An 8,366-nucleotide genomic window follows, 5' to 3' on the forward strand; every position below is an offset into this window, starting at 1 on the left:
ACATGCATGTAAAAAGTTCTTGGGAGTCCGTGCTACAACTAGCTGTCCTCCCCCAACTCGTCAATCTCTTCCAGTAGTGCTAGTAGTACTGCATGGCGCGATCCATCAACAAGCAGGCGGGAAAGTTATGGTATACTCGGTTTGCGGTGAGTGGCATGCCGAGCGACCGTGTGGGGTCGAGCCGTGGAGGAGGGTGAGACACGAACACGACAGGCGTGATTTAAACGTTGGTTTTGCTCGATGGCGCGATCCAGCGGAACGAAACGTTGGTTTCTCTCCGTTTCCATTTTTTCTCCGGAAAAACGGAAACTTTCCACGCCATTTTCAATCCTATTCCAAGGTTGCCCCGTTACAACATTCCATCAAATACAAAGGAAAACTAACACGCATACTGATGCATCTCAATGATTCACAGATCATAGCCAATATTTACTTCACAACTAAGGAAAAAAGTTGTGAGAGCGTGTACGAAAGAAAAACTACTGATGGGGTCACTACGACTTAAACCCTAAACCCTAAACATGATTTAATTCCCTAGCCAGGTAGAACCTGTTGAAGGAAAGACGGCTGGCACCCTCGGATCATATGATGCTTTTGTGCAGTTCCACTAAAATCGACCTGAGCATCCGTGGTGGCAAAGATATTGAAGAAGTGTGATTAGAATAATAGTACTGGCACTAGTTCATGAGGCATAAACTCATCACAAGTAGAAGCCGGTAGAAGTAGAGAAAGATCGACATGGAGATGGAGCTACGGCAGTGGAGCAAGCCGGCTCCAAAAGGAAGATGGACTACCTGGGACGTTGGGTTGTACCTAGAAGGGCGGTTGGGACGCGGCATCGGCCCATACCGCGGTGACCCCCGATTGGGATGCACTGACTGTGGGTTTTCTCCCTCGCCGATGTCGACCGCGTCTACGTAGAACATTGTTCCCTTCCCCCAGCTGCGGGATCAGGCCCGTCGTTCTATGCTTGTGAAGAGAGCAACCTTAGCAAGCAGGCTTGTAGCTTAGGCTCCTGCTAGTGTATATATAGTGGTTTTCTCTTTCTCTCCATATCAACATATTGCGTACGTGTCATTCAAGAGAGAAATGATGGTTGCTTCTTCCGACTAACTTACTGTTCGATTTGACTGCTCCTTAGTGGCCCCTACACGTACTCCCCCTACGTGTATGCAACAGTCACACGTACACATGGACGCAAAAACGCGAGCGACGCCCTAATGCATGCATGTCCGAGCACATGACGGAACACACATGGTCACGCTAAGTGCTCAACCTACATGTGCATGCACACATATACTCAGTTAGGGTGAGCTAGTGACTATATAAACACCGAAATATATATATATTGAGCGCAATGAGCGTATTATGAAGTACACTGACCGTATTTTTACAAATATACAGTGACAGGCAGTGTATTTATCTCGTTTGAAATTAATCTATATTAACTGGAGAGGAGGCAGTATGGACTAGCATTACTTGCGCGCGGTGGCTCGCAGGACAAGGAGAAACTTTTGACTAATGCAAGCTCTCCCTCGCTTAGGCGGTGGACGTGCAACAGTTAATTCGGTGTTAGATTGCCAGAAGCATACACTATACTACTAGTGCTACTATTGTTCGAATTCCCGAATAGGCGAACAACCAAGCACAAAGTTTACTAGTACTAGTACTATTAATATAGTCTATAAAGGTACGCACTATACTAGTACTAGGAACCGGATGGAGGAGCGTCTGCACTCTTATTATAATTTTAAAATGTGATAAAGCAATCTTCAACACATTTGGTTCTCTTCGAGGGTTCTCGCATGTGATAATGGAAGTTGATTGCATGGAACACTCGCCACAATTCTCGCTTAATTCTGGCTCATATCCTGTTACAAATAGTAGCGCTCGGTAATATTTCCTCTTTTTTTGTTATTCAGCATGTAAATAGGTCAGCAAACCTTGCGGCGCATCTTCGTGCGAACCGTGCTTGCTGCACTTTGAATGTGGCCGAGAGTTGGCTTGATGAAACACCTCGCTTCCTACTTCTTTTTTTGCGGGGTACCTCGCTTCCTAGTGACCAGTGTCTTGGCTGATCGTCCTAAGAATGCTTATATATGAATAAAGCTCTCTCATTTACCCGCAAAAAAGATTAAGCCATATTAACCGGAAAGGAGGGAGTATGGACTAGCACTACTTTTTGGTGTGTCCCGTCAACTCGCAGAACGAGGAGAAGCTTGCAGGACAAGGTGAAGCTCGCTTACGCCTTTTGACTAATGCAACCTACCCTCGGTGGACATGCACCAGTCCATTCGGTGTCAGATTGTCAGAGGCATACACTGTAGTACCCAACATGCGAGTACCATCATTGTTTGACTTCACGAAGAGGCGAAGAGCCAAGCGCAGTAGTACGAGTAGTTCTACTACTAGAACCGCATGGTGGAGCGTCTGTACTCTTTTTTTTCTCTCTGATAAAGTACACGTTTATTCCGGAGAAGGGTGGAAAATGGCAGCCCACCATGTAATGAATGATATCGATCAACCAACCATGCTCGAATATATCTTGGCGTCCATGCGAACCCGTCTGTGTGTTCTCGCTCCTCGTCTCTCTCAAGGAACAGCGGGTTGGCTCTTTGCCGTCAATTGAGATCGGTTTGCTCACACTCCTGTCCCACATGTCAGTGATATGCCAAGAGGAGGTGCGTTGACCGACTGGCCATACGCGTACTTGGTTTTGAATCTTCATACTACTCCTCCCTCCGTCACAGTTTACAGGGCGCGCTTCATTATGATGCATTTCTCTCAATGCATTTCCACCACCAGAGAGACTTTAGACGCGTTTGGTTTAATGCTCAATTAATTAGGGCATGGTAACCGCAATCAAGTCCACAATTTTCTCTCCATGTACTTTGTACTACTCCTACGGAGTGGAGTAAGTGCATGCATGTGTGTACCCGGGGTGGAAGCACTGCATGCATGTGTGTACGCATTATTCCCTCTAGTAATGGATGCCGTGCTATAACTACCAATGCTATTTTTCAGGCCGATCGCTAGTCGCCTAGGTCCCACAGATCTTTTTTCTTTTTTCTGAAGCACGCTGTATAAACAGTGACGGATGGAGTAGTATGAGCGGATTCAAAGAAGAGCATATTGATGGTTGCTTCTTCAGAGCAACTTACAGTGGGAAAGGTGAGGCTTACGATTTGACTACTCATTACTCACTATTAATGCGGCACAACGACCAGGTTGAGTCTCCCATGCGGTTGTGCATTACCCCCTCGGTTCTTAAATATACTCCGGAGTATATTTGTCTTTCTAGATATTTCAACGAGTGACTACTCAAATATTTGTCTTTTTAGAGATTTCAAATGGACTGGCACATACGGATGTATATACATATTTTAGAGTGTAGATTCTCTCATTTTGCTCCGTATGTAGTCACTTGTTGAAATCTCTAGAAAGACAAATAGAATATTTAGGAACGGAGGGAGTACACATACGAAGCAAAATGAGTGAATCTACACTCTAAAATATGCCCGTTTGAAATTTTTAAAAAGACAAATATTTAGGAACGAAGGAGTATAATTTTGTGCATGGCACATGGACCCGGATGATGAAGAGGCTTCTGGCAATGCTATCAAGCTTCCATCATTTGTTTACATAATTGACGTACTATACAAATAATTTTCCAGCAAGACATGAAATTGTACAATGGTGTGAGCTTTCAGCTTCTGTTTCGCGTGTCTTGCCATCGATGCTCTTTTGGAAACAATAAAAAACTAACTTCCTTGCTAATGCATGTCAATTATTAGCAGATCAGAGCTAATAGTTACATCACAACTGAAGACAGAGTTGTGAGAAGGTGTTAAATTAAAATTGATCCATGCTTTCATTGGCGGCAACGCCCCCCCAGCTCTGTCTAAATCAACAAGGCATGTTGGGAAAAAAAGTAGCTGTCTGGAGCATGCAACATTCCGATCATTTTGTGCAGTTCCAGTATAATAGAGCTGAGCATCCCTGTTCCAAAGATATTAAGTGTGATTACAATAATAGAGGACTGCTGATGAAACAATAAACACATAAATAGAAGCCGATCACCTTTGCAGTCTCTCTTAAGACTAACTAGTTGGAGAAGATTAGGCTCGGAGTTGGATGAGGAGGATAGAGGAAAACCAATCTCCCTTTCTGCAGTCGCACTGAAATGTAGAGACGTTGCCCATGTGACATTTTAGTACAACTGCACAAAACACTCTTAAGAAAAAAGTGATTTGTGTAGTTCACCAAAAGGTCGCAATAGCAACGAGGTGAAATGGATAGCCCTATTTGCAAAAAAGAGGTAGAAAGGAAACAATTACTGGCCAATAACAGTTGATGACACATGCGACGACAAAAAACAAGCATATTCCTTGCCCTAAGGGAAGATAACGACACGGTTGTGTTTGTCTAAAATGGTGTGAGGACGAGAATGCAATATGGAAAGTACGCTGGACGAGCTACGTTTTGGGCAAAGAACTATGGAAGATCCACATGCAGCGACATGGGAAGACGGGCAGTGGAGCAAGGCCAGAGGGGATACCTAGAGGTCATCGGGATGTAACTAGGTGAGCGACGGCGGGCGGAATCTGCGAGCAAGTGGCATAGGCCCTGCCAGGCCGGAGCTTGGTCAGAGAGAACGATGTGTACCGCAGATCGAGATGTGCTGCCTCGGCGCCGTCGAACGGAGAAATGATGCACTTCCCCCCTTTCCCCCGGCGGACGGGATGCGGACGGATCAGTGACCAACGGTGAGAGAGAGAGAGGCCACCGCACTCCCTTTCCCCCGGCGGACGGGATGCGGCCGGATTAGTCACCAACGGTGAGAGAGAGAGAAAGGCCACCACAGCCTTGTGTGAGATACTCTGAAGAGCGACAAACCAGGCACGCAAGGCTCCATTGTATATAGTGAGCGGACTACCTTTTTCTCCATAAAAATCGTTTTATATTCCGTGTACGTGCCATTGAGCGCTATAACTTTATTTAAAAATAACGCGGCAATGCGTCAAGTCGAAATTTGTTTCGTGCAGGCATGGTACACGACCTCCCTAGGTAAACAACCGCTATAGGCGTTCAAATTAGCACGTGGGCTGCCATTTCGTAAAGAAATGAGCTCCACCATGTACCCGCGCGGGTGTGGCTGGGCACGAAGCGTGAGTACATGCACGGTGAACCTATTCTCTTCTTGTATACATACACCACCTACGTGGGGTTGTGTGAGAGAGATACAATCCTAGAGAGATATAGTGTGTGGGTTCTTGAGAGTTTTTTTTGGGGGGGGGGCTCAATCAAAAAATGTAACATATGCAATGTGTGTGAAATAGTCCTGGATATAACATATATATAGAGGGGGCGATCCACGAGAAGAGAGTGGAGGTATCACCGGCTTGAGGTGTTCATAGAGTCGAAAAGAGGGATGATGTGTGTGTGTGTGTGTGTGCGCGCGCGATCGATAAAGAGTGCCATCGAATTTGTGTGTGCCCACGTCAAAGATATAGAGTGGCTGGCCTACTGGAACGTGAGAGGGGACATGTGCAGTTTGTCTCTGTGGCATGGATACCTACCTGCAGCGCTCGACTATTGGTGTGTGGTGGGGGAAGAAGGAGGCCCAATTAACTATAGAGGTACAATGGCTGGTATATGTGTGGAGGAGGAGAGAGGCCTACCTCATGTATTAAGGAGATCGATATGCCTCATGTATTAAGGGAGATCGATCGACATCCATGCATATGTGCATGAGAGGAATAAGGTTGGGAGAGAGACAGAGCTAGAGTGTTGGAGGGGCTGGTAGTGGAGTTGCTTCTAACAAATGGTGGGATAGGCTTGCTAGACAAATGGAGGGCACACCCGCAATATCAATAAGAGAGGAGATGGCTGCTTGTTGTCTGTGCACGTGCGTGTGAGAGACGGGTCAGGAGGCATGCACGAATGATGAGGGGGGACGATGTGGTTGTGGTAAGCAGACATAACTACATAGGAAGATCAATCGCCCTTTGTTAGAGAAAGGAGAGACATAACTTGTGAGGTACGTCGATCAATGGGGGGGGTAGTTAAAGTCGATCCAGGTATATGTTGGGAGATCGATCGGTATACATGCATGTGTGTGTTAGAAGAAAACGAGACACGCGGAGAAGGATAGAGATAGAGGGATGCATGTAGGAGGTGGTACGAGAGGCATACAATATCGACCGGGGAGGAGTGTGCGAGTACGAGAACGATGAAAAGAGTGGTGGGAGTGAGGCATGGACAGTGACAAGAGAAGAGGGGAAGCTTGTGTTTGTGCTAGGCACACCTGGCTAGAGAGGCATATCGATCGATGTGTGCCGTAAAGAAGGAGCTGGGGGGCCTGCACACACCGTGGGTGAACGACCTAAAGTGAAAAGACGAATTTGCACGATGGAGCTAGAGAATGTTGAGGGAGGGTGAGAGGGATGCGGGCATGTGCATGCACAAGAGAAAGTTAGCGCTAGCTACAAAGATAAGAGGGTTGTGTGGGTGTAAAAGATGAATAGAGATCATATATACTTCATTATAAAAAGCGAATTCGGATATTTGAAGAATTTATCATAGTGTTTTAAACCTACGCATGTGTGAATATATATAGCGGTAATACACATGGTGTGTTTATGAACATGTTATACTACATTTAATATATTTTATCTCTACTCTTATAAAAAACCAGAGTTGTTGATGATGGTGTGCCTGCCATCCTGCATTATAGGCCGTCCGATTTATATCTGGCGGATAGCAAGGAAACTATGATGGTTGAAGTTGGCAACAATCATGATTGTAGATTGTTATTGAAATAGAGAAACAAATTCAAATTTAGTTCGAATTGCAGTGGTAGTATAGACATTTGGAATGCACTAAAATGTTGTTTTGAGTAGGTTACATGCATTATACAGCAAGCAAAAAAATTTAATCAGACATAACATGGATTCATACTCCCTCCTTCCATCTATATAGGGCGTAATGAGATTTTTAAGACCGCGTTTGACTATTGACAAGATTAATAGTACATGACATGCACAATGTGAAAATTATATCATTGAAAGAACCTTTCACAGATGAAGTTAACGGTGTGCTTTGTGTAAGTTGCATGTCATATATCATTGCTCTAATATTTGGTCAAAGTTAGCATCAAAAAACGCATTAGGCCCTATATAGATGGAAGGAGGGAGTAGCTTTGAATAGCATTTGTATAGTAAAACGGGGCAAGACTCTCTCTTTGTGTGGTGTGAATAGTTTTATTTTTTTTTGTTTTCTTTTTGGTTGAGGGAAGTGCGAATTGATTTGGTACGTACAAGTACAATATTACTACACGTTAGGTTTGTCCCTAAAATTCAACCCGCGTCTTGTTATATCCCGAAAATTCAGATATCGTGCTCTCAAAACTGGCGCCTTCACAACCCGCGCCTTGCTATCCCGAAATTACAATGCGCGCGAAAACTCCCTCCAGCTGCAAAATCCCGACACGTGAAATCCCCCTTCTAACCCTGAGCCGAAAGGGCCGCTAGTTCAAATCAGTGGGGGGTACTTTTGTAACACACCCTACATTTTGGACAAGCGCGTCCCTAAGTCATGCTTCACCCCCTCCCATCGCCCCCTTTTCACCATTCGAAATCCCAGGCCGCCATAACCTCTCCGCTCCAGCCGCGAAACCCCACCCTCCTCCGTCCGCCACGTCATCGCTGCCCAGCCGGAGCCTCTTCCCCGACAACGTCGTCCACCGCAACAGCTCGACGTCCCTCGTCCACCTCCCCGGATGAGTATCCGTCGTCCATCTCGCCGTCCCGCCTGTTCAGCCGCCCCATCCTTCACCTCCAAGGAGCTTCTCCGACGATCGCCTCGTCTATCGCGGCTGCTCCATCCCCACAACACCGCCTTAACCTGCTCCACCGAAACCGCAACATCCTCACCGACTCGTCAGACGAAGTGGAGGCCTACTCGGCGCCACCAAAGAGGTTGTACACTCATCGCATCACACTTTCTCCTTAACTCGACCTCCCGGCGCTAAGGTGCTCCATCCCGCACCCCCATGTAGCGGCTACCTTGAAGCCGGCGCCGCGGGCGACATCTTCACGGCGGCTCTCCCCCAGTGAGAGGCCCCTTCGGCGGCGGCGTCCATACCAGCCGGATCTGCTGCTGCTGCTCCGGCTCTCGCTCGCTCGCTTGCGCTTCTGCTGCTTCGGCTCTTGCTCGCTCGCTTGCGCTGCTGCTGCTTCGGCTCTCGCTCGATCGCTCGCTTGCCCAGTTGCTTCTGCTGCTCTCCCCCTCGCTCATGCTGCTGCTCTGCTCCGATTAAGCCACACTTCAGTCGACTGAATCGACTTTTGGGTCAGTCGATTTTC

The sequence above is a fragment of the Triticum dicoccoides genome, chromosome 7B, assembly GCF_002162155.2.
Source record: "Triticum dicoccoides isolate Atlit2015 ecotype Zavitan chromosome 7B, WEW_v2.0, whole genome shotgun sequence".
NCBI classification, from domain to species: Eukaryota; Viridiplantae; Streptophyta; class Magnoliopsida; order Poales; family Poaceae; genus Triticum; species Triticum dicoccoides.